Source organism: Dermacentor variabilis, unplaced genomic scaffold (assembly GCF_050947875.1).
Source record: "Dermacentor variabilis isolate Ectoservices unplaced genomic scaffold, ASM5094787v1 scaffold_12, whole genome shotgun sequence".
NCBI lineage: Eukaryota > Metazoa > Arthropoda > Arachnida > Ixodida > Ixodidae > Dermacentor > Dermacentor variabilis.
Genome location: NW_027460280.1, coordinates 60,254,855 through 60,281,738, shown reverse-complemented (window position 1 = coordinate 60,281,738; position 26,884 = coordinate 60,254,855).

The window sequence follows — 26,884 nt, the reverse complement described above, 5'->3', positions numbered from 1 at the left end:
ACTCGGCGCCCTTCGTGCTGCTCTAGAATTCGTAATTGAAGAACCGTCACAGACATGATCAATCTTCTCCGCCTCCAAGGCCGCTTTCTAGTGCATTATGTCGCCATTTTGTTATGGACCGAATGAACAATTAGTCGCTGACATAAGACTTATTTATCACTCCCCAATAAAGAAAGAACACACCATAGTCTATCAGTGGATGCCGGGTTATTGCGGCATCTACGGAAACGACCGTGCAGATGAGGCCGCCCGATCGGCTCATGATGGCCTCCACTGTGTAGCTATACCGTTTTCTAGAACAGACGCAGCTACAGGGCTTTGTTTCACAGTGTAACTCGGCGGAATTTACCAACGCTCGTCTCCACAACTTGGATCCAAATCTACGGCTACGTTTTCTGTCAGGACTATCTAGTGCTGAGGAGACGCTTTTGTGCCGCTTGTGGCTTGGCGTGGCCTTCACGAATGCTTACTCATTTTGGATCGGAATGGCCAACAGCCCTACTTGCGATAACTGTGGGTGCGAGGAAACAATCGCCCACCCTCTCTGTGAGCGTCCCCGCTTCAGTGCGTCCACGAAAGAACTTTCAAGAGCGTTAGATAGTCTTGACAAACGCCAATTGTCGGAGGAAAGGGTCCTGGGGCACTGGCTGAGACCGTCCTCAGCACAGAAGTCTTTGAAAGCGTTGTTGCGCTTCTTGCGGAGAACTGTTCTTAGAGACAGACTTTAAGCAGTGCCGTATTTTCCTTTCATTTTCCCCTTTCTCTTTTGCTCTTTTTTCCTGTTTTTTTAACGCCTATTTTCTATTATATGTTATTCCTGGCACCCAGATTCCCCAGCACAGGGTAGCCAGCCGGTCTGAGAACTGGCTAACCTCTCTGTCTTTCCGTCTATTCCTGCTTCCTTCTTTACTGATGTGTACCGTTTCTGATCGTTGTATGTGAAGCCTTATAAGTGAGGAATGGCACCGACTAGGGTAAGAAAGCACCAGGCTGCCGGTTTTGCTGCATGAGTACAGTGCGAATGTTCTGACAGCGAATTCGCTTTGGTGCCCTGCGGCACGATTTGAGCATGTAGATTTTAATCACTATTAGCAAAGTATGGGTCTTTGCGATGCCTCAACAGCCATGGCAGTGCTAAGCAATTAGTATTTTATACTGCTTACCCTTTTATCTCTCGCTGACCGCATCAGCATGCGGTGGTGGGCAGCGGATATGACGAGTTATGCTATTCGCTGTGATTGGTTGTGCGCGTACTTCGATCATATTTTCTTGATACGCGACGGACAAATACAAAAAAAAAACTATGCGCTAAAGTTGTAGTCTTCTCACTAGAAAGCATTAACAAAAATACACATTAAAATATTTAAATACGGCAACTGAGACATGGGGCAGTGACGGTGAGTATTGTCTACCACTTAAACTAGTGCGCATCTCTGATTTTCCTATTCCAGTACATGTGAAACGCAGAAATACTACCAGTGCAATCGCTGAACTGACTTGAAGGATTTTTAAAGCGAATACTTCTTTGCTAACCCTCCTGGACTTTCGTGACCCTCGCTGCTGGCTGATGCTGTCTTGCGCAACAGCTCTTACTTAAACAAAAGAGAGAAAGGGAAACTAATTACGTGCCCGATGGTACGATCTAACTTCAGCCACCCAGCACAGCAGTCCCATGCTCTAAACGTCTGGCAAGAATCGTTTTTTTCTGTTTCTTTCTTGGTATGTATTACAAATATAAAACATATGTGTATAACGTATATACATAGAGGCCAAAACAGCCATAGACGCGTCTACAAGCACAAAAAATATATAAAGAAACACAATTCACAGTACATTTATAACAATGAACAGCTCTCTAAAGGGGAGGCGACAGGATACACTTCACCAACAATGTGTTCCAGTCCAGTTGGAAGTCTCTTTGATCACGAATGTCTTTCAGTTGTGAAATCATCTGAATGAAATGTGACAGTGAAGACACAATTGGTTCTGCATTTTGGTCGAACGTGCGAGTTTTCCATAAACTATGCAATACTATAAGTGGCAGCAGGTCAAAAGGCGCATCCTCACATTTAGGTGGCATAGGATATCGTATGGTATGAGGATTTACATCAAGGTCCTTCTTGAAAATCCTTTAGAGAACGTCTCGGTGTCTTTGCAGTTAATAAAGCAGTGTTCTATAGTTTCCGGAACATTACAGCGACAACACTTAATCGAAGGTACAAAAATGTCTTTCCTTCTCAACTAGTCTTTAACAGATAGCGCTTCAGTATGCACTATTTAGAAGAATGTTTCAAAGTGTGGAGACATAGGCATTTTACAGACTCCCGCAAGCAGGTCATGCCCAGTTAAGCCGATGTATAGTGATCGTATAATGGAGATGGAAAAAAAGCATACCAATTCGACCTTTATACAGATCGTGAGATAGAGAATAAGTTATAATTTGAGAACCTTAGTGCCAGAAAGCGCACTGAGAGGTACACTTCACGCATGAATCCCTGAAAATATGAACGTGAAGCAAAATTTGTCGAAATTACTAAATTTGGTAAAACGCTGATGAGAAAAGTCACGAAAAATGAAGAAATGAGACACTAATTGTCTAACATAAAGGTGAACTAGTCAAAGCGCGCCTGTACTAACTGGTATCACTGCTCATAACGCTTCATTGGCTTATAAGCTGATGACCAAATAAAGGTTGCAAAAATTCGGTGAAACCGCTGAATGTAATCCCTGGAACAATGTGGTATTTACAGCACATAGAAGAGTTTTGTTGCAAAAAATAAATTGCATGCTTTAGCTCTGCCAAAGATTGAGAGATTATGGGGAATGGATGTTTGGGCATAACGCCTTATGGTTGGAACACGTTCGCTCCGATAATGTGCACTTGACTTCTATGCATCCAATGGAACGACCAGGTATTTTAGTGCCCCACAATACCATTCAATAGCAGCGAACTGGGCCGGCTTAAAGATGCATGGGCCAAACTACAGTCCCAAAGTTTTAACACAGTTCATTCGTGCACCAGAGACGGTGCCGAATCCTTCTCTCTTGGACACCACAGTTCTGTGATGATAGACTTGTCCGTACAAAAAAAAAAAAAAGAAAAAGCCAGGTCGTCCGCATATGCCAGCACCTTTACCCCAATTCCGAAAATGCTCAAACTATGAATATTGCTAGAAGGAATTACTCTTAAACACAGTGGTTCTAAGTAAAGTGCAAAGAGTAATGGCAACAAGGGACCATTTGGCTTTACATAGGAACGAATGACCACAGGCTTGGACAGGTGATCCTTAACAATCAAACGAGTTGAACAATCATTATAGCACACTTTCACACCTTTAAATATAGTGGAGCCAACGTTGGCCTGCTAGAGAGGAGAAAGTACAAAATAATGACGGACCCTATCAAACGCCTTAGATAAGCCTACTTGGAGCATTGCTAGTTGGTCATGAGAACTGCAACAATATTCCAATACTGCACGGGCGACGTGTATGTTTGTTTGTATTGAGCGGCCTTTCAGACAGCAAGTATTGTGAGAACCAATAAGAATTGACATCGTAAATTGTTAATCTGCTTGATAATATCTTTGCAAAAAAATTTATAGTCTACGTTAGACAGTGTAATAAGTCTGTAAGCTTGAACAGATCGCAGTTTCTGTCTGCCAGTGTATGTTGGAATGAGCACTTTGTGGCTTCTGATGGTTGGTTGAGAAAGGCTATCAAGATCAAAGCCAATTCTGAAAATCTTGAGTAATGCGAGACAAAGTAGGGATTTAAAGGATTTTAAAAACTCGCCGGAAATTTCGTCAGGACCCGGCGTCTTTGATATTGGTAATTGGTCAAGAGCTAATTGTATTTCTTGTTGAGTAAAAGAATCACTAATGACAGCGCACTCTTCAGTTAAAGGGTTCACAAAGGACACAAAACTTGCTGCCAGATCATTTTGTTTATTAGAAGGGGCGTTAAACAATGCCGTGCAGTAAGCCTCAAAATCGGATATAATTTCATTTATGTTAGCGACCTTATGTTATGTTAGGACCTTTTGAAACAAATATCTGATAAAAATCTACTTTTTGCATTGCGGTATTCATCAAGTAAAGTTTGACGTGTGAGTTCCTCAGAATGCAAATTACGGTCATTACATGATCGAATACGGGCATTTCTCTAGCGTATTGCACGATATTCCTGAAGTGCACATTTAGCCTTAGTAATTTCGTCCACATAAGAGCCAGGTGCCTCACATTTTAAGTTATAAAGGTTATAAAGACTATTCAGCAAAGTCTTTTCTTTTTCGAATTTTCTATAAAACGACCCCACAGATCCAACTTCAACAGCAATTGCCCGAACTCTTTGTTTGAAAAGCTCCAAGGAGGCAAATAAAGACAGGTCAGCAGCCAAACAAGTTTTGAATGCCATGCGCACACGAGTAATAAAGTCCCGGTCATTCACAAATGAAGAGTTAAGTTTCCGGAGCGCCCCCAGATCGGTCTGAAATTTCAGCGAATGTTTTTAGCAATTTGCGTAATAATAACGCAATGATCTGAAAGAGAAACAAGTTCTACTTAACAAGACATTTCAGGAGTATAAGATCCGATGAAACATAAATGCGATGATGTCGTGTGTAAGAGGGGAGGCTCGTGCCTCTGTGTCAATGAGCCCAGCCATCTCAACTATACAAGAGATAGCACTTCAGCCCTCCTATCACTACGGCTAAGTCTAGTACAGTCACTTGGATTGCACACACAAGTGAAATCGTCCATGAATTCAACGTTACGGTCATAATCTAGTAAGCTAGATATGTCCTGAAAAAAGTTAATGTGCCGCGGTGCATCATTAAAGGCGTATACATGAATTAGGCGCCATGGCAAACCATGCAACATAAGAGCGAATTGTATAAATCGCCCCTCACTGTCAACATTAAAAGCTATAGTAGAATATGGTAAACTCTTCATGAGAAGCAAAAAGCAGCTCGCCGAAAGGCCGACAGCGTGCGACACAAATTCGTGGAAGACAGAAATGGCCTCAATGCATTCTCAGTCTCCTCATCACTATCAATCTTCGTTTCTTGAACGACTACGAAGTCAAAGTGTCTGCTCAACAGCAACCGGCGTAACTTCACCTGTTTTTGTGGGACCGGAGGACACATACGTTAACCGTTGCAAAAATAATCACTAGGACAGCGCCATGGCTAGTACTAGTTTTTTCTGATTTCTATATGCGGCGACCTGATCTATTTCCTTCTTTATTTTCTCGTGTATCTACACCACTTCCACTACATCCACCAGTCTGTAGCGTCCCATAACTTTCACAACTTTCTTATTCCCTTTAAAACGAAGCTATGGCCGGGAAGGTGGAGGTTTATTCTGCCCCGTACCAACTCCAGGCCTCCTTGATCTCGAGCGCCTGCAATTCCCCGAAAGCTTTGATGGTCTCCGACGAGGTGATGTTCTGCGGCTGCTTGTTGAGTCGGTTTCCTGACTCGTATCAGTGTTGGACGAGGTAGAGCACTTAGTTACAAGTACATCGGTGCAGCCATGTTCATCTGCAGTCATCATCATCATCAGCCTGGTTACGCCCACTGCAGGGCAAAGGCCTCTCCCATACTTCTCCAACAACCCCGGTCATCTACTAATTGTGGCCATGTCGTCCCTGCAAACTTATGAATCTCATCCGCCCACCTAACTTTCTGGCGCCCCCTGCTACGCTTCCCTTCCCTTGGAATCCAGTCCGTAACCTTTAATGACTATCGGTTATCTTCCCTCCTCATTACATGTCCTGCCCATGCCCCCCCCCCCCGGCCCCCATTTCTTTTTCTTGATTTCAACTGGGATGTCATTAACTCGCGTTTGTTCCCTCACCCAATCTGCCCTTTCCTTATCTTTTAACGTTACACGTACCATTCTTCTTTCCATAGCTCGTTGCGTTGTCCTCAATTTGAGTAGAACCCTCATCGTAAGCCTCCAGGTTTCTGCCCCGTAGGTGAGTCCTGGTAAGACACAACTATTATACGCTTTTTTCTTGAGGGATAATGGCAACCTGCTGTTCATGATCTGAGAACGCCTGCCATACGACGGCCGGTCTCTAGGGGACCGCGCGCTTTCCTTCTTACGGCCTTCGCATTCGCCGCGGAAGCAATGGGAGTTTTTCTCCAAGAGTTACGCCTTTCGCCGCCGCCAGGGGCGCGACGACCCTACTGCTGGGGACCGCTCTCTGCCCGCCTGCTTCTGCGGCGGTGGGCGGTGATCGCCTGGTTTCGTGCTGTTTTTCCGCTGCTTCTTGTTCAACGATTCACCGAAACGAAAGAAAACAAAAAGCAAATGATTTATCTACATGTCAGCCAATAAGTTCACACGTGAACGGAGTTTTCATAGAAAAATTCGAACCATAGAAACATCAAAGGTCCAATCACTCTCGTTCCTGAAAGGTATGACAGGGAAATGGCAGATGTTGCGGTCTGAAATGCCGAAGGTCGTATTTCGGTCAATTTCTTGCATGTCTCATAGTCCATGCCGAAGTTAAGTGCTGGTAGAGAATTTAGTTAATGCGAAGGTTAACGGAATGGGTTATGGTTTATGGGGGTTTAACGTCCCAAAGCGACTCGGGCTATGAGGGACGCCAATGTGAAGGGCTCTGGAAATTTCGACCACCTGGCGTTCTTCAACGTGCACAGACACTGCACAGTAGACGGGCCTCTAGAATTTCGCCTTCATAGAAACCTTAGCACTCCAAACACCGAGCCATCGCGGCGGATTCATATAAGTTGTAATGTCGCCATATTCATTGCTTTGTTTTTCTCGCCACGTTGTCAGGAATAGGGGGTATCGTGTCCTGACTCGGCTACCTGACGACGCCATTGTCGGCGCTGCTTCCGCGAACGGCATTCCTCGCAGCTGCGTGTCGAATTATGTGTCGAATTCCGACTCATCCGTTACGCAGTGCGAAGAAAATTACTCGTGACCGCTCTCGCAAAATTGGACAATCGCCCCTTTACAGAGGAAAAAGCTCTAGGACATTGGTCCAGACGGGCTTGGGCACTCAAGGCCTTAAGGGCTTTGTTGAAGTTTGTAAGGACGTGCGAATTGTGCGACCGCCTTTGAACGTTGTAGCGCGTAGTTTCGCGTTACTGTGTGAATTTTCTTTTTTTTCCATTTTTTCCCTCTTCTTTCTCCTTTTATTCCTTTTACCCCTTTCCCCAGCACAGGGTAGCCAGCCGGTACTTACACTGGCTAACCTCCCTGTCTTTCTTCTCCTTTTTCTCCTCCTCCTCTGCTCCCAAGGCCCGAATTCGCCGATCTTAACAATGTGCAGAAAAGCCTGCCAACTTGACTTCTCTCTTATGTGCGAAGCGCAAACGTCACTGTTGGTCTGCGCTTGCTTTCTTTTTTTCGAGCCTCGCATATTTCTTTCTTGGACGGGGAGTGCTCTCATCGCACTGTGTGCCGGCAGGCAGCGTGGCCTTTAGTGTTGTGAGCGCTGGTGCACGTTTCTACTCGTTTCTTCCACGGATTAAGTTATTTGCTGTGCCACAGTGTTTATTGCCCGCCGTTGATCATCCAACGCGGCGATGGTGTACTGCTGCGTACCGCTTTGCAAGCCGCAGTTGGGTAAGACTCAGGGCGTTTCTTTTCATCAATTCCCGAGTGATTCAGAACTGTTTTCAAAGTGGCTCAAAAACATCTCCAGAGAAAATTTCGTCTTCAACGACAAGTCGGCATCGAGTGTGGTTTGCAGCCGGCATTTCCTCGCGAGTTACTAAGGTGCTCTCCATCAACTTTTATCCCCAATTCTTCCCACTCCAGGTCTCTGAATACCTCCTGTAAACACGCTGTGAATATCATTGGGGAGATCGTATCACCGTGCTGGACGCCTTTCTTTATTGGGATTTTGCTGCTTTCTCTATGGAGGACTACGGTGGCTGTGGAGCCGCTATAGATATTTTTCAGTATCTTTACATATGGCTCGTCTACACCGTGATTCCGTAATGCCTCCATGACTGCTGAGGTTTCGACTGAATCAAACGCTTTTTCGTAATCAATGAAAGCTATATAATAAGGTTCCGCACATTTCTCTATCACCTGATTGATAGTGTGAATATGGTCTATTGTTGAGTAGCCTTTACGGAATCCTGCCTGGTCCTTTGCTTGACAGAAGTTTAAGGTGTTCCTGATTCTATTTGCGATTACCTTAGTAAATAGTTTGTAGGCAAATGACAGTAAGCTGATCGGTCTATAATTTTTCAAGTCTTTGGCGTCCCCTTTCTTATGGATTAGGATTATGTTAGCGTTCTTCCAAGATTCCGGTACGCTCGAGGTCATGAGGCATTGCGTATACAGGGTGGCCAGTTTCTCTAGAACAATCGGTCCACCATTATTCAACAAATCTGCTGTTACCTGATCGTCCCCAGCTGCCTTCCCTCTTTGCATATCTCCCAAGGCTTTCTTTACTTCTTCCGGCGTTACCTGTAGGGTTTCGAATTCCTCTGGACTATTTTCTCTTCCATTATCGTCGTGGGTGCCACTGGTACTGTATAAATCTCTATAGAACTCCTCAGCCACTTTAACTATCTCATCCATATTAGTAATGATATTGCCGGCTTTGTCTCTTAATGCATACATCTGATTCTTGCCAATTCCTTGTTTCTTCTTCACTGCTTTTAGGCTTCCTCCGTTTCTGAGAGCATGTTCAATTCTATCCATATTATACTTCCTTATGTCAGCTGTCTTACGCTTGTTGATTAACTTCGAAAGTTCTGCCAGTTCTATTCTAGCTGTAGGGTTAGAGGCTTTCATACATTGGCGTTTCTTGATCAGATCTTTCATCTCCTGCGATAGTTTACTGGTATCCTGCCTAACGGAGTTACCACCGACTTCCATCTCGCACTCCTTAATGATGCCCACAAGATTGTCGTTCATTGCTTCAACACTAAGGTCCTCTTCCTGAGTTAAAGCCGAACACCTGTTCTGTAGCTTGATCTGGAAGTCCTCTAGTTTCCCTCTTACCGCTAACTCATTGATCGGCTTCTTATGTACCAGTTTCTTCCGTTCCCTCCTCAGGTCTAGGCTAATTCGAGTTCTTACCATCCTCTGGTCACTGCAGTGCACCTTGCCGAGCACTTCCACATCTTGTATGATGCCAGGGTTAGCGCAGAGTATGAGGTCTATTTCATTTCTAGTCTCGCCGTTCGGGCTCCTCCACGTCCACTTTCGGCTATCCCGCTTGCGGAAGAAGGTATTCATCATCCGCATAATATTCTGTTCCGCAAACTCTACTATTAACTCTCCCCTGCTATTCCTAGTGCCTATGCCATATTCCCCCACTGCCTTGTCTCCAGCCTGCTCCTTGCCTACCTTGGCATTAAAGTCGCCCATTAGTATAGTGTATTTTGTTTTCACTCTACCCATCGCCGATTCCACGTCTTCATAGAAGCTTTCGATTTCCTGGTTATCATGACTGGATGTAGGGGCATACACCTGTACAAGGGCGTACACCTGTACACCTGTACCACAAGACCTGCCACCCTCTCGTTAATGCTATAGAATTCCCGTATGTTACCAGCTATATTCATATGAATCAGGAATCCGACTCCTAGTTCTTGTCTCTCCGCTAAGCCCCGGTAGGACGTGCCCGCTTTTTAGCACTGTATATGCTTCTTTCGGCCTCCTAACTTCACTGAACCCTATTATATCCCATTTACTGCCCTCTAATTCCTCCAATAGCACTGCTAGACTCGCCTCACTAGATAACGTTCTAGCGTTAAACGTTGCCAGGTTCATATTCCAATGGCGGCCTGTCCGGAGCCAGGGATTCTTAGCACCCTCTGCTGCGTCGCAGGTCTGACCGTCGCCAGTTGCTTCGCAGCTGCTGGAGACTGAGGGCCGGGGTTTGATTGTTGTGTTCATATAGGAGGTTGTGGCCAAGTACTGCACCAGGGTGGCCAATCCTGCTCTGGTGAGGGAGTGCGTTATCGGTTCTGGTCATCGGGATCAGGCCACACTCCAGGCCTGTTTATGCAATTTTATCAACACGCGGATTTTTCTTAAGTCCGGTGGAAAATTGCCGGCACCGGCAATTTTCCACCGGACTTAAGTACAGGAGCTGAGAGCTCCTGTATCGGACACCACAGCATGAAGCTGCATAAAAGCAGCTTTTTCTCTAACTCCCCATGTTCCTTATTGCACATGAAATAAACTTCTACATGCATGCATACCAGTTTCCGTTACGCCAAAGCCGCAGAAGGGAAATGGACAAATATATAACATTTGATTAACCGGCTTCACGAATGCCTCGCTTTTCATAGATTCCATAATGTGCTTTGGATCTCTATAGTCTTTTCTTTAATTTAAGAGAGAAAGTTGCATGATATGGACTGTGGGAAGCATTGATTTAGGGTTTGACTTTCTTTAACGCAAGTGGCGAAAATTGGTAATAAAGAAAATAAAGGCAATCTTTACAAATCCGTAGTTGTGTCCACCCAAATCCAAATGTCGACTTGTGTGAACTGCACTTGTTAGAGCATCTGAAGCGGACAAATGTGAGATGTGATTGTACAGTTTACTTGAAATTGTTACAATCTTTACGGTTGCAGAAGCGTTACTCATAAATTAGTATACCATTGTATAATGCACCAACTTTGTCCGCTTTAGATATATGGTAGTTGTAGCAGTAGACACACAATTATGAAATAGTTTATTATTGCTGAGTTAAAGAGTTGTGAACTTAATACTACAGTTTTCTTGTATTTTGCGATTTTCAACATTTTTTTTTAAAATCTGGTAGGCTGTACGGAGACGCAACCGCAGTAAGCTACGTGCAACATCTTGTGTGTGCTGCTGAAGGTGTACGGGCACTAGGGTAGAGAAATGACGTAACCAAATACACAAGTGACACTTATTCACTCATTACAAAGTTTACGTGCCTAACTTATGATGCTAATGGGGTCGTATGATCTAATCTTGCAATCATGCTCGGTCCCTATTTGTAGTGGACCTGCCTTCGTCAAAGTTCTTGGACGTGAATTGGCATCCCTCTGCTGCCCAAATTTCTTGATGTCATTTTTGAACCATAGATTTCGAACGCGGGGGCGCCATAGCCGGGGAGCCGTCAAATTTTGCAACAAAGTGCACACTTGCAAGCTTTATAACTCCTTATGAGCAGAACTATGAGTGTGGTGGATTTTGCCTACTACGGCAGAGTGAGGAGCTCTCTCAAATGCACCCACTCCCGCTCGGATCGACAAAAGTACTGCCGAGCTGGGACTCTTCGCGCCGAGAGAGAGGCTAAATTTAGCTCCGATTACGCCATGCGTAGCGTGACAACGGCGCTCATGCGCAAGCCACACAGTCATGGCCGATTGATGGCTTCTTTTCTTCTACACAACGATAGCAAAGTAAGGTACGTGGGTAGTATGTCGCAAAGATAGGAGTGATAGTAGTGTTACGTGTTATCGTTACCTTTCATTGCATGTGCTTTTAGCAAGTGACCCCCTATGCTGACCGAAATGAAAAAAATTTCACGTCAAAAATGAAAAAAGAAAAGAGGAGCCATCCAACACTGTGAAGGTGGATGGCAGCGAAACTGTATCACATCACACAGGGCTAGACAAGGGTGCATATATTAATTTTCATCATTTGGTAATGGTAGTGACGATAGCTTTGTTATTACTGTGACATATATTGATTGGTTCTGTGACAACCTCAGGCTCTTGGCCAAAATTAAATCTATACACGACCGTTGTTGAGTAGTTGAATGACTTGGATTGGTGTGGCGCTTCAAAGCAAACTGTTCTAGCACAAACTGAGGGAACAGTTTCTTGTCTGGCTTTGAAATGTCCACATTGAGAGAGAGAGAGAGAGAGAGAGAGAGAGAGAGCAAAAAAAAAGGATAGGAAGGGAGGTCAACCAGACGAGCGCCCGGTTTGCTACCCTATACTGGCGTAAGGGAAAGGGTGAATAGAAAGAGGAAAAGAAAGAGAGAGGGAGCCTGAGTGCACGTGGGATGACATAGAGTGACACTCTAAGCGGTCTCTTAAACCGGTGCGCTTCAAGTAGTGGACTAGTGCACGAATCGCTTTTTGTGCCAGTGACGGGTGAAGCCACGGTCCGAGTATTTTTTGACTCGGAGAAAGGTCTCGAGTCCAGTCGGTTTGAAGTTCTGAGATAGAGGTGTTGTACATCATAACGAGGACAGGTGCACAATAGGTGCTTGATGGTTTCTTCGCACCTGCAGGATTCGCACATCGGGCTCTCGGCCATTCCCGTACGATAGCAGTAAGCGTTTGTGAACGCCAGTCCCAGCCACAAGCGGCACAACAAGGTTGTTGCGCCGCGGGAAAGGCTAAATGGAAATTGTAGCTGTGGCAATGGGTCCAGCTTGTGCAATCGGCAATTGAAGTCACTTGAACTCCGGAAAGCTTGTGGCATCTTGCGTGCAAGGAGGCGAAGTTTCCTGGCAGTGTCCGTCCTCGCCAAATGTACTGTACGCGTCTGGGTGTCTTTGTGGGCAGACTGGGCAGCGCTGTCAGCAAAGTCGTTGCCGACGATGCCACACTGAACAGGAATCCACTGAAAGATCGTGTTGTGCCCTGGTTCCAGAGCATGGTCGTGTACTTCCCTAATGCCGGATATCATCTGCGCGTAACTTCTGTAATGTAAGGCAGACTTGATACCGTGAAGAAAGGCCTTAGAGTCACAACATATGACCCATTTCTGTGCTGGCTCTTCGGTGACATAGGTCATAGCGGCATGGAGGACTGCAAGTTCTGCCGACGTCTATGGTAGCCAAAATATGGACGATTTACTGCCACTAGCACGAAACAGGTTTTACACGATAAATGGACGATACCGTTCTTTTTCTCCAAACATCCTTCTTATGTGCATTAAGAACGCAATCAATACAATACTCAAAGGCATGTTTTTTTGTGATTGTATAAGTACTCATGATTTCATGTTGCTGTTTGCGATGTGTTAAATGGTGTGAAAGCCTTCGTCAAGCCTTGATGACTTTTTGCGTTCCCCCCACAGCATCACTTATGTGACTGTTGTATTGTGTCCTCTGGTGCTGAAATAAACTGATTTGATTTGATTGATTTGATAGATATAGCCATGTATGACAATTTGAATTTAACAGTAACCTGCTTAGCTGGAACGACGAATGCGGCAGTTGAGCTGGTAGGTGAGGTCGAACCGTATGTCTATATATCTATGTATGCGGTCATGATATGTCTGGTGCAATAATAGGAGCGTCAGTTGCTTCAGAGCCGGCGACAAATGATGGGCCTTCTTCGTTATTCCGGGAATAGCAAAATAGCACAGGAAAGATGAAGGCTTCGCCGTCATTGTGTAAGATGACGGTGTGCATTCTTGATGAGCGTTAATCACTCTTGAAAAGGTCGCCTGAGGTCTCTCGGCTGGTAGGGAAGGTAAGTGATGGTCGAGGATCCTTGACAGATGGCGAATGTGCGCTCTGAGATCGTTGACAGCTACGTGTGTCTGGATCATATGCTCTATCGTGACGACAATTGTTACTGTTGTTGAGGAGCACCGAGGCAGCCCTAAACATGTGCCTAGGGCTTGAACTTGTATACTCTTCATAGTGCTAATGTTCATGTTGCATCTATTTGACAAAACTGGTAGACTGTAACGTAGGAGTCCGAGGACCAGTGCCCTGTACGGCTGCAGCATAGAATGGACTGGTGTACCCCAGTTTTTTGCCGCAGAGAAATTTGAAGGCCTGAGCAATGGCAATTAATTTCTTGAGATAGACGCAGTGAGGGCTCCACGAGAGGTTGCAGTCATAATGACACCCAGATGCGATGCGTATTAACATAGGACATAGCTTGACCATTGCTTGAAACGAGATACAATATTAGTTTGCGCCTAAAGCCAACCAATGCGCATTTTTCGGTAGACAAACTGAGGCCTTGTTCTCGGAAATAAGACGCCGTCATGGTTGCCGCCCGTTGAAGCGTTGCCCGCACCTGAGGGTGAGTCATCGCAGAGGCCCAGATGCAAATGTTGTCGGTGTATGTTGAGACTTGAACTGTCCGCGGTAAGTACTCCGCAAATCCTACCAGGACGAGGTTGAACAATATGAGGCTCAACACTCCACTGTTAGGGTTGGCGTCTGACACCACGTGGCGACAGGTCATTCACCCGACCTTCTCTGAACAGGAGCCCACGTGCACCGGAGGGGTCATTCACCCGACCTTTTCTGAACCAGAGCCCACGTGCACCGGAGGGGTCATTCACCCGACCTTCTCCCCGGATTCGTCGATGAGAGGATCGACCTCTCCTCCCCGTGCTTGGTATTGCAGGAGGAGGGGCCCTCTCTCCGTGCCTGTCACGTGCCATCGATGGACGCAAGATCCCGCCCACACTTGTAGAGAGCTATTTAAGGGGCTCCGAAATGTACTTTGACATACTTCTTACTTGAGACTTCATACTTCATGCTTTTCTTATTTTCTTTCAACTACCTTTGAATAAACAGTGCAAGTTTCGCACTAGCAAATCGTCTCGCCCCTGCTTGGTCGCCGTGATCTACCGGATGCCTGCAGCCCGCCGACAACGCCACGCTACCCAATAAGTAATGTCGGTCGAGCTTCGTTAGGCAGGCGCCGCTACTTCTCGGCAGCAGTACGGTACGCTACCCTGGAGTACGCAACAAACTGGCTGGCAGCGATTGGGATACGGAATCCTGGAGACCCCAACTTGGACGACAACTACGAGATCGTAGCCTCTTCGTCCTGGCAACAACGTTCGGAAAGAAGGTGTCCGGATCATGACTGCATATGGTGAGTGCACGGCTTTTCTTCACTGAGATATTACTTGGCTTTTACGTATTTTTTGGAAAGTACATTGCAGTGATTTTTCTTTAAACCGTTGACGGAAGTTTGAGTACGTCAAGGTTGTATAGAATGAAGGTTTAGCAGCACTAAGGGCAGCCATGAACTTGAAGGCACTAAAGAAGCCGGAATTGTTGAGCTTGGCCAAAGAGTTGGGCCTCCAAATTGCCGAATCAAAGAGAAAGCCGGAGATCATTGAGGCGATTGAAGCGATCGGGGCAGACGACGAGGAACTGACGGAATGCCTAGAGGGCATTAAAGAAAGAGAGGAAGAGCGTAAGCGCCTTAAGAAAAAAGAAGAGCGTACGCGCCTTGAGTAAAAAAAAGAGCGTAAGCGCCTAGAGGAAAAAGAAGAGCGTAAGCGCCTAGAGGAAAAAGAAGAGCGCGACCGTGTTGCACGCGACGCACTCGAAATGAAGCGCCTGGAGATTGAGCTTCTGAAAGCACAAAATAGCGAAAGACCTAGCACAGAGGCACGTGAAAGCGAGCGCAGAATGACAGACTTGATGGCACCCTACGCTGTAGGAGGGGACATAGGTCTTTTTCTGGTACAGTTTGAGCGCACGTGTGAGAAGGCAAAATTCGCGAGAAACACGTGGCTGCAACGTTTGCTTACGTTACTGCCACGTGAGGTAGCTGATATTATCGCCCGCACGGGGAAAGAAGAAGCAGAGGACTTCGATGAAGTCAAAGCAAATCTGCTTAAAAAGTATAGATTATCAGCTGAAGCATTCAGGCGAAAGTTCAGGGAAGTCGAGAAGACCAAAAGTGAGTCATATTCAGATTTTGCATACACCTTGGAGGTAAACCTGAAGGAATGGCTCAGAGAAGAGGGTGCACTCGGCGATGCCGAAAAGACAATGCAGTGCGTTGCCTTAGAACAGTTCTACCGCCGGCTGCCAGTAAACATCAAACATTGGGTTCAGGATAGGCCAGGCGTAGACACTATCACGAGGGCGGCCAATCTCGCTGAGGAGTGCGTAACTCGCCGTGCGTTCGAAGGCAACGAAGCTCCTAAGAAGGAGGTGACTAAATACAGACCCGACAAGCCAGAGCGTTGGTCGAAGTCGAATCAGTATAAAGCAAAGGAAAGGTCAGATTCAGTGAAAAGTAGTGACGAGAACAGCAAGGGAAGGGAGGAGTCACCCGAACAGAGGGCAGAAAGGCAAAAGAAAAGGGCTTTCGAGGCCAAGAAACCAATAGTTTGCTACAACTGCCAGCAAACGGGGCATATCTCCGTGGGATGCAAAAATCCCAAACTAGTGTGGATGTCACTAACTAGTAACGAGGAAAACCTGAAATTGCTAGAACCATACATCCGAGACCTCGTGGTAAATGGCAAACCGTGTAGGGTGCTTCGCGACTCGGCAGCCACAATGGACGTAGTGCATCCGTCGTACGTAGAGGAAGGCCAGTTCACGGGAGAATGTGCTTGGATAAGGCAAGCCGTGGAAACCTCCAGTGTTTGTCTCCCGGTGGCCAAGATTCGTATCGAAGGACCTTTTGGAGTACTAGACACTGAAGCTGCCGTCTCGGCACATCTCCCGCCTCAGTATCCATATTTGTTTTCTAACAAATCTGAGGATTTGCTACGACGCAGGGGAATCGGGTTTAGTGAAGAGATAGTGCAAACCTTAACTCGTTCCAAGGCACGGGAGCTCGCGGCCAAGGCAGCGCACGAGTGTCCAGTAATGGAGGAAACAGGTTTGAAGGAGGATTCGTCCACCAGTACCGAACCGGACGGCCCTCTAGGGGATGAGGCGGAAGGTACGCCAGCTAATGAAGGAGTCAGGAAAGCAGCAGAGCCTGAAATGTCTCGCGAGGCAGAATGCAGGCAAAGGTTATTGAATATAAGCCCTGCCACATTAATCGCTGAGCAGGAAAAAGATTCCACCCTGCGTAACCTAAGGCCTGACGCTAAAGAAGGTGTAGCCAAACAGAACGTGAAGTTTCTAAAGAGGGCAGGCGTCCTCTATAGAAAGTACACCAGTCGAAAAGGTGTGCAATTCGACCAACTCGTGGTGCCGCGTCCCTATCGTGAGCAGCTCCTGGACCTGGTTCACGGGGGCTTTTGGACAGGGCATCTGGGCATTCGTAAAACAAAGGACCGCTTATTGCAGGAATTTTACTGGCCCGGCTGCTTTCGAGAAATAGAAGCATTTGTAAGAAGCTGCGACACATGTCAACGCATAGGCAAGCCCGGAGATAAGGCTAAAGCGCCAATGAAACTTGTTCCCATTATCACGGAGCCATTTCGCAGGCTCATAATAGACACAGTGGGACCGCTTCCTTCGACGCAGTCTGGCTATCGACATAGTCTTACTGCACTATGCCCCGCGATGAAATTTCCCGAGGCAGTGCCTCTCAAGGAACTAAGCTCGGCGGAGATCGTCAACGCGCTTTTATCTATTTTCGCGCGCGTAGGGTTTCCCGCAGAAATCCAGTCAGATCAAGGATCTGTCTTTACGAGCGCACTGACCTCGACGTTTCTGGAAAGGTGCGGTATTAAAATTATCCATAGCTCAGTGTACCACCCGCAGTCAAACGCGGTAGAGAAAGTCCACTCAGTCATGAAACGGCTTTTGCGAGCCCTTTGTTATGAGCACAAAGCCGATTGGGAGAGTTGCTTGCCTGCAGCAATGTTCGCGCTTCGAACTGCACCGCACGAATCAACAGGTTTCTCACCTTCAGAGCTCGTTTACGGACGCTGCCTTCGCTCCCCTCTCCGCATTGTTCGAGAAGCCTGGGAAGGCCGGGCAGACGATCCTTCAGTTGTGGCATATGTGCTAGAGCTGTTGGCCCGTCTGCACGCTTCTCAGGAATTAGCGGGGCAGGAAATGCGTAAGGCACAAAGCAAGGCTAAGCGTTACTATGACAGGACGGCTCGCACGCGACGCTTTGAAGTGGGGGAAAAGGTAATGATCCTGAAACCCTCGTTGAAAAACAAACTAGAGGTTCAATGGGAAGTACCGGTTGACATAATTCAGAAATTATCTGAAACAAACTACGTAATCACGGTACCGGGAAAACGAAGGACACCACAAGTGTACCATAGCAATCTACTTAAACCCTACAGGCAGAGGGAAGCCATTGTGAACATGTCCCTTAACCAGCCTGAGGAAATGTCGACTTTCCAGAGTTACCAGCAGTGACGGAGACAAAAGACATTGACGAGACCATTGTTAAGTTAGTAGAACAGGCGGAGTTGAATCCCAATCAAAGGGCCGAGCTGAGGGAACTCGTGTTTGAATTTAAAGACGTATTTTCATATACACCGGGCAGGACAACTGCGATCGTTCACGATATCGAGTTAACCTCGTCGGACCCAGTTCGTTCGAAAGCTTATCGCGTTTCGCCTCGTCAACGTGAAGTCATGACCGCTGAAATAAACAAGATGTTAGAGCTAGGTGTAATCGAGCCAGGAGAGAGTGATTATACCTCGCCTCTTATCTTGGTTGAGGTCCCAGGGAAAGAGCCTCGGCCATGTATCGACTACCGCAGGCTCAGTTTAATCACGAAGGACCAGACTTATCCAATACCGCATATCGAGGAAAGGCTTGAGAAAGTGAGCAGTGCTAATTTCATTTCTACGCTCTATTTAGTCAGAGGGTATTGGCAGGTTCCGTTGACCGAGAGGGCAAGCAGGCTTGCAGCGTTTATTTCCCCGATGGGAACCTTTCGTCCGAAAGTCCTGAGTTTTGGATTGAAGAATGCGCCATATTGCTTCTCTAGCCTTATGGACCAGGTGCTACGAGGAATGGAGGACTTTGCACTTCCTTATCTCGATGACATAGCTATCTTTTCTTCATCATGGGCGGACCATATGCAACACCTGCGAACCGTGTTGTGTCGGCTACGAGAGGCCAACTTAACTGTTAAGGCTCCCAAATGCCAATTAGGGCGCGCGGAGGTAGCTTATCTAGGTCATGTAATAGGGCAAGGCCATCGTCGGCCTTCCGAGGTTAAACTGACCGCGATAGACAACTTCCCGCAACCACGCACCAAGCGGGACATCAGATCATTCCTTGGCTTGGCTGGTTATTACCAACGATATATTCCACGGTAGTCCTTTAACGGATGCTCTCAGAAAAACAGAACCACAAACGGTAAAGTGGGATGACGCGAAAGAAAAGGCTTTTAGTATGCTGAAGAACGCACTAACGAGTCAGCCAGTGTTGAACGCGCCCGACTACTCTAAGCCATTCATTCTTCAGTGTGATGCCAGTGACAGGGGTATGGGGGTGGTGCTCTGTCAAAAGAAAGATGACGAGAACGAACACCCTGTACTGTACGCCAGTAGAAAGCTTTCAGTTCGTGAGGAAGCATACAGTGCATCAGAAAAGGAATGCGCCTGCGTAGTTTGGGCGGTACAGAAGCTAGCTTGCTATATCGCTGGCTCAAGATTCACCATAGAGAGTGACCACTGTCCCCTCACATGGCTGCAGTCCATGTCTACGAAAAACGGTCGTCTTTTGCGCTGGAGCTTGGCTCTTCAACAGTACACCTTCGATATTCGCTACAAGAAGGGTAAGCTTAACGGCAATGCCGACGGTTTAAGTCGCTGCCCCTAAAGTATCGAAAGCCTCATGCTCATCCGGGTCTCAGTGGCATATTTTTCGTGCATTCATATGTTTTTCCGAAGTGAAGCCGATTGTTAGCTGATTTTAATAACCACGTCTTAACGCTTTCAAGAAATGGCTGTTTTTAGTGTTAAGGGGGGAAGGACGCGCGTAGGAAATGGGAAAGGTGTAGCGGGTTTTCTTTTTTGTTAAAAGCCGGGTGTGTCTTGGGGGAGAGTGGCCGTATGCTCGCTGCTTTGTGGTTGTGGGTCCGGCACTGTTCTGGGGTGATTGCTTGCCCTCGCAGGAGACGAAAAGTTACGAGACCTGCTGGCAAAGACCAATTTCACCGGACCGGACCAAGGAGAAAAGTCAAGAGCGCCACCAAGGACGGAAGACCACTCCCCGGAATCTACCTGCTACGAACGAAGGGTTCGTGACCTCCACGGGGAATCCTGATACCGAAACGCCGATCCCTCGTACAGCGGCTGCTGGCCCCTACGCGTCGGGATCTTCTTCCCCCGCCGGAGATGCTGTTAGGGTTGGCGTCTGACACCACGTGGCGACAGGTCATTCAGCCGACCTTCTCTGAACAAGAGCCCACGTGCACCGGAGGGGTCATTCACCCGACCTTCCTGCACCGGAGCCCACGGGCACCGGAGGGGTCATTCACCCGACCTTCTCTGAACAAGAGCCCACGTGCACCGGAGGGGTCATTCACCCGACCTCTCCTGCACCGCAGCCCACGTACACCGGAGGGGTCATTCACCCGACCTTCTCTAAACCAGAGCCCACGTGCACCGGAGGGGTCATTCACCCGACCTTCTCCCCGGATTCGTCGATGAGAGGATCGACCTCTCCTCCCCGTGCTTGGTATTGCAGGAGGAGGGGCCCTCTCTCCGTGCCTGTCACGTGCCATCGATGGACGCAAGATCCCGCCCACACTTGTAGAGAGCTATTTAAGGGGCTCCGAAATGTACTTTGACATACTTCTTACTTGAGACTTCATACTTCATGCTTTTCTTATTTTCTTTCAACTACCTTTGAATAAACAGTGCAAGTTTCGCACTAGCAAATCGTCTCGCCCCTGCTTGGTCGCCGTGATCTACCGGATGCCTGCAGCCCGCCGACAACGCCACGCTACCCAATAAGTAATGTCGGTCGAGCTTCGTTACGCAGGCGCCGCTACTTCTCGGCAGCAGTACGGTACGCTACCCTGGAGTACGCACACCACCCTGAGGCACACCATGGCAGATGTAATGTACCGAAGTTGGGCCGTCTTCGAATTGTAAAAGAAAACACCTTTTCGTCAAATAGTCCCGAATTCATTGATACATCTGGCCACCGATCCCACAGTCTCAAGTGAGTTCAGTATGGCCTCATGGGCGACGTTGTCATATGCTCTTTTAAATCGAGAAAAAGTGCCACTGATAGGTTCTTGAGGTTTTTAAAATTGTACTTCAACCCAGGTAACGCGGTCAATAACGTTGTCGTCGATGGATGAGCGACCTCGACGAAAGCCCGCCAGGGCGTCCAGATAGATATTGAATCGCTCGAGGTACTAGTCCAAGCGAGAAAGAAGCATTCTTGCCATCTCTTTGCCGACGCAGCTCGAAAGCGCAATCGGACGACATGGTGATAAATCAAGCGGAGACTCCCCAGGTTTCAGAATGCGGATAAAGCGGTTCGATTTCCATTGTTTAGAAACGACGCCGATGTACCATTGTCCACATTGAAATCTCCAACGATGATCAAAGGGGTAGTGCAATCACTGCTAACCTATGCAAAGTGCATGGTCATGCACTTCTCGATACCGCACTTCGGTGTGCCTGGAGTTATATACACAGTGCATATCACAATTCTGTCTTGTGTTTTTACGGCACAGGCATCCTCACAGCGGGTGACATTGTCGTCTTGCGGAGTGTATCGTTGTACATACATTCTGTCCTTTTTGTATATGGCAACGCCTCCTGCTGGCTCATGAGTCCGTGGGCTGTTCACAAACGATTCCAGTATAGCCGTCGACTTGAAAAAGTGCATCTTGATTTACTTGTTTTATTTATTATTATAATTAGGGGTGTAGTGCTTGAAGCCCGCTCCACCTTCGCCGTTGGTCGGTCCGGGATCGGCCCACGCTCACGTTTTCTACTGTTGACGCACAATCACAAAAAGAATTCATGGAAACCTAGCCATATACAGCTTCGCTGTAAAAACTGACGGCATAAATTAAAGGTATGCTGCCTACATTAATTAGATTTTAATGTTTTCTTTTAAATGCAACAAGCCTCATCGAATTTTGTGCAGTAAATGACAAGAAAAATGATTTCTCGCTCCCATGTGTTTATACGTATATTATAGGAGCGCCTGAGGTAAAGCTTCCTCTGAAACTCGAAGCAGATTTCGCGTTCTCTGGACGCCTGCTCTTACTCTCAACCACCCGGCAATCCAAGCTTTTATTTGGTTGCTTCTGTGAACTGAAAGTGGCGTCACGGGACGAAGCTCAGTTTTATCAGATTAAAGAGACCTCCTCAGATCTTCCAGGACCCCTTCGCAGCGTAGACCCGCGTGCCCCCAAAACCCGGACACTGGCATCGGCGACTAAGCCAACCGGATATGTAAGCTTCCGTTGTACGTTTCTCAAATCGCTACTCTTAAGGCCAAACTACACGTACGCATGCCGGAGCGCGATAGCTCGTGCCCACGCGCCTCACGCATGCGCAGATGGTGCAGGACAGATCGTACGCGTCGAAGTGTGGCACGAGTACAGATATCTAATGTTTACGCAGCCTAAGAAACAGCGTTGTCCAACATGGCGGCACCCGTGGCTCCCGATTCAGCGTTAATTCTCGTGATGGCTACGTTCTCAATCGCGTTGAACGACAGGAACTATTGCAATGAGCTTTTTCTTTCTCTAAACTCAGCTGAAACGTTAGTTATGAGCGCATAGTGAGTCCAATTTGTCAGATCGCTCTGCGATTCCGGCGTCCGTAAGCCTAAGGAGACGCGTCCGCATAGCAACAGCAGGATTATGGTGGTTAGAGGAGCAGGTGTGCCGACCTACACATAGGGGAAGACATACATGACCGACCCGTCTGGAGCGTAGTTGGCCACTTCTCCGCATCATGACACAGAAGTGGAGCTGCGCTCAGTACAACAGCTCTCAGCGGCGCATGTCGTCTGGTACTTGTGGCAGACGGGCGTGCAACAGATAAAGCACGCAGAGTAAAAACTGTCATCTGTAGCCGTCAGTTCGAGCAATGAGCAGATACAGGTCTCCGTTATTGCGTGTTTGCAAGTTGCTAAGATATGTTGAAGCTTCTACGACGAAAAGGTAAGCGGCATGGTTAGCGGAAGCTCATCTCCGATGGCGAATAAGCGGAGTCCGCATCAAATAGTGGTGGTATTTCTGCTCCAGTGAAAATCAACAAGCACACTTATTTCTTTGCTCTGAACTGTAAATCACGGGTGCCTAAATCAGCATTGTTCTCAGCGCCGACAAGAGCAGCAACGGACGCCGGTTGTGGGCGGAGGACGCTTTTAGGAACAGTTGCTCAAGCACGATTTCACCCATGTTGTGGATTAAGAAATGTTTACCAAAGATGCAGTAATGTGGCGCTTCCGCTCATGTGTATAATGTGATGCCCAAGAAAATATAGGAGAGAACATTTTTTGGGTCTGTGATCACACAACGTGATTGTGACCGCGAAGCCTCGGCGAGATTAGAGCAACAAGCTGCGAATGAAACCTGCGCAAATTACGACATCAAGGTTTCTGTTGCGGCGCTTGCCGAGCTTATCATCGCATATGTGTTGCATCATGCTCGGTCACTGGATCTGGAAGTGGAAGGTTCCGCGGCTGCTGCATTTTCTCTATGAGCGAAATTAGTCTTGAAAATCCCGCTCAATAAAGCTTCCTTGCGTTTGCGTTCCCGTAGGTGAAACTAAACGTTTTGAAGGGACGCGCACCAAAACGTCCCGCAAAGGTGCTTGCGTTTAATGTACGTACGGCGGCAAACGCTATTCTGAAGCTGTCAATATACTAAAAAAAAAAATATCGGGGCTCTGGCTGCCTCACAAAAATACGAAACGATGTCTACCAAGGCGAAAATGTGAGGCAAGTAGACGCGCGCTGTCGCGCGCTGGCGCGCGCCTTGTAGCGTCAGACCGCCACCACTCGCCATTACATGCAAGGCGCGACGGCGCTATCTTTCACGCGCCCACAAGCGTACGTGTATCTTGACCTTTACTGTCGAACATGCGCAATTTTATTTTCGCGTGCTTCTTTTTTTTTTATTTAGTGATCGAATAACTTACCTTTGCATGCGTCCAATTTCCGTTATTCTTTTTGCGTTGAACTCATTACCTTACAAGTAATTCCTTTTAGTGAAATTATTCGCTCTCAGAATAACGCTGTATAACTCCTTTAAAGACCTTTGTCGACCTATTGATTGCTACGGATACTGATCCAATCACAAGGTCAGGAAAAAAAAATGAAAAAGATACAGAAGCATTATGGCGTAAAGGAAAAGGAAGGCCTGTATATAGGGAAAAAGAAGACGCCATTAACATCGCCCCAATAATAAAAAGGAAGAAAGTGCATGTGCAGCCTTGGGCATTTATAATATTATCGCCCTAGCGTTGACCGCATGACATGTTGGCGCATCAAAACGGCGAGAAGCGGTAAAATCGGTGAGGACGCAACAGTTGCGCGGCTAAGGCGGTCCATCTGCGATTCGCGTCGTATGTTTCTTTCGTGTTGCTAGAGCTGGGACATGTAGGAGAAGATTGCTGATAAAGTGCCTAATTTCCCAGCCTTACTGTTTTTCCTCTTTGTGCATCGTAGGTTCTAGATCTCATTAGTGTAGCAAAATGCGCCAACGTTTGCGCACTCTGTGACACTAATTGTAACTTTTATGGCACTAAACCCCGTTGGTAAAAACCCCAGTTGGTACGTAAAAACCTCAGAATGTTTAACTTAGTATTTCGCATTTGTATGCATCAGTTCCGTACTCCGCAAAAAAGAAAGAAAGAAAGAAGAAACAAGAAGCAAAGCACGTGCAAGATGCCGTTGAAGATCGTGCACTATTTCTTTAAGAGAATCGGTGTGCTTTACATATATACCCTTAAGCCGAAATTATATGTATAGATATTATGTTACGATTTATTGCTAGATTACGCAGAACAGAGATGCGCTAACTGGCACTATTTGTCGGTCAGCTTACATTCAGCGCGCGCGTGCGCGCACACACGCACAGACGCACACACACGCGCACGCACACACACACGCACACACACACACACACACGCACGCACGCACGCACGCACGCACACGCACACACACACACACACACACACACACACACACACATGGCGGTAAGAATAACACAATAACACAGTCAGGTCGTTTAGCCCCTTGAAGGGAACAGCGTCGGAGACGACGCTCGCACTGAAGAGTGCTTTTTGCGCTTACACGTCCTCTTGGCGATATCGCCACTTCAAGCTATAACATGCCGCGCGGTCAACATGTTAGCGTCTCCTAATTTCAAATCTTGCGTGATCGACGCCTGCGCGAAAGTACAAATTCCCGAGAATGCACAATTAACTACAAGGTAGCATAAGAAACTGTTGTACGCGCAATTGCACGCGCGCAATCGTGGACGCATGCGTACAGGCACGCATATTTACACGGGCAAGTAGCGAATTAGTGGACTCGCGCAGACAGGTCCTTAGCTTCCCCGAACTTGTTTCTAACAGGAATACATACTTCATATGGTTATGTAAATACCACGGATGCTTGCTACACTTTCAAACTAGATAAAATTTTCTGTCTGGTTGTTCTAGATAGAGAGAGCGTACATAAATTTAAGGGAAGTGTGAAGTAGCCAGATTGTTATCACCTACTTTGGGCGAGGTGGAAATATGCATCTGCACGGAACCGCGTGCCTCGGAGTCAAAGACGTTTGCAAGCTAGTCTACCTCGCGAAATACAGCAGAGCTTTCAAAGCATCGTGAACCGATGAGTATCGAGTTCATTGTGTGCCTGTTTTAGCACGTCGAGGAGTGAACGCAATGACTATAGTTAAACAAATTTTATATTACAGAATACTGTGCAAGCGTCTTGAGTTCTAAAGAAATAGCTGTAAGTCGCAACACCTGGTCAGTTCGACAACCCGTGGCATGAGGTCCTGATTTGAGCATCACGCCCTTGTAGGCGCTGGCGGCACTTCCTTTCTGAGACGCGCCTGATTGCTCACAGACGTCGTCACTCGCTATCAGCGAGCGCAGGCAGCCGTAATCTCGGCCTCCTTGGGCGTTTCTGGCCGCTTTTTTATAGAGCGCGGAAAAAACCGCGCGGGTGACGTCAGCGTTTCAGAACTTCTGCCTTTAAGTTGTTCCTTTCAATTCTTCCGCAGTTTCCAGAGAGGGAAAATTCAGCACACTGCTGTGTTGGAACTGTATTGAATTGAATCCTGCGGATTTAAGTGCCAAATCCGCGATTTCATTATGAGGCACGCCGTAGCGGAGGACTCCGAACTGATTTTGACCACCAGTGTATCTTTAACGCTGTGTTGAAATTGTGATTAATTAACCGTGACACAATAATTAACCAGCCATACGCGCTGCAGATCGTATGGCTTGTTCATTTTCTTTGTGGTTATGGCTACGGTGCACAGAAGCGTTTCATTCTTTACACGCAATTTCATTCGCTGTTAGAAACTTGCGCATGCGATGGGCACGCTAGGCTGTGTTCTCGTGGCAAGGACAGGACACGAGATCATGTGAGCAAGGGCAAATTGTGCGGTTCACGAAGCCAATGTCGCCTCTCGCATTGTATGGTCGGCAGTTTCTCGTTCGTGACGATTCCGTTACATGGTCGCAGTTTTTTTTTTTTTTTTTTTGCTGATCTTCTAAGACCAAAATGTAAGTGCTACCAAATTTGCCCCTGCCTAAAAATGTGATCCTGTTTTTGTAGATATTTGTGTAATCGTGGAGAGAAAGCCAAGCTGCTGTTCCTTTCTCGCTCCATTGTTCTACGGAGTCATCATTTTTAAGTTTTATAGAAGCTTTAAAAATAGCTTAGGAGCAGTAAACAGCGCTAAACAACGGGACAAGGAGAGGGACACAGACAACAGCGCTGGCTAACAACCAAGTGTCTTTCTTCTTTCAGTCAGCATATATATATATATATATATATATATATATATATATATATATATATATATATATATATATATATATATATATATATATATACTCCGCCGCTATCTCAAAGCACCGAATCAACAGAATTCAGCATGCGCAGTGGCGAAAATTGCAATTAATGCGATAAGAAGGCAATATCCTTCGGAAGGAGAGAATTAGAGCGAAGGGCTTACACATGCTTCGCCGCTATTATGAATGTGGAAAGGTTCGGAAATAAGACGTGCGCGGTCATCGCGGTATTTTGATAGATATAGGGCACATCTTTAAAAGACGGCTTGCAGCCACATT